Here is a 739-nt window from a genome sequence, read left to right as displayed (position 1 = left end):
CCACAAGAAGCCCTAGGGAGAAAAAAGGCACCAAAAACGGCAGCTCACAGAGGAACATCATTGGCACGAACGAAGGGCGTCGCATAGCCGAGTTCGTGCGGTGACACCGGTGTGCCACCGTCGAAGCCGCAAGACGGCGCTCCACCGAGACCGAAGGGCACGACACCGGTGTATCGTCGCCGAGGTCGAAGGGCAGCTTGCCGCCAAGGCCACGCCAGGATATCCACGCAAGCGTCGTCTGGGCCACCATGATGCATAGCCCTGTCCATAAGGATAATCGAAGTAGGAGCATGCCAAGAAGCGTCAATGGCACGAACGAAGGGCGTCGGATAGCCGAGTTGGTGCGGCGGCACCGGTGTGCCGCCGGCGAAGCCGAAAGACAACGCGCCACCGAGACCGAAGGGCACAGTACCGATGTACTGCCGCCGAGGTCGAAGGGTAGCAAGTCGTCTAGGCCACCCAGGACGTCCAGGCAAGCGCCAACAGAGTGTCCTAGGACAAAGGCTTGTTAGGATCCTAACCGAGGTGAAGATGGAGCAGCAAGGGGCGGATCCGCCCAGAGCAGAACAATCCAAGACGATGCCCCCAACGAGGAATTGACGTGGAGACGTCGACACCGCCGGACACGGGGAACCCGGGTCCGAGATTTCTCTCTGGATCAAAGAGCAAGGGGGAGAGGACGGCAGTGCCAACTCGACGCCTCCAGGAAGGAAACGGCACCCGTAGGTGTCGCCGTCGA

Source organism: Triticum dicoccoides, chromosome 4A (genome assembly GCF_002162155.2).
Source record: "Triticum dicoccoides isolate Atlit2015 ecotype Zavitan chromosome 4A, WEW_v2.0, whole genome shotgun sequence".
Taxonomy (NCBI): domain Eukaryota; kingdom Viridiplantae; phylum Streptophyta; class Magnoliopsida; order Poales; family Poaceae; genus Triticum; species Triticum dicoccoides.
This window is presented reverse-complemented; position numbering follows the sequence as displayed.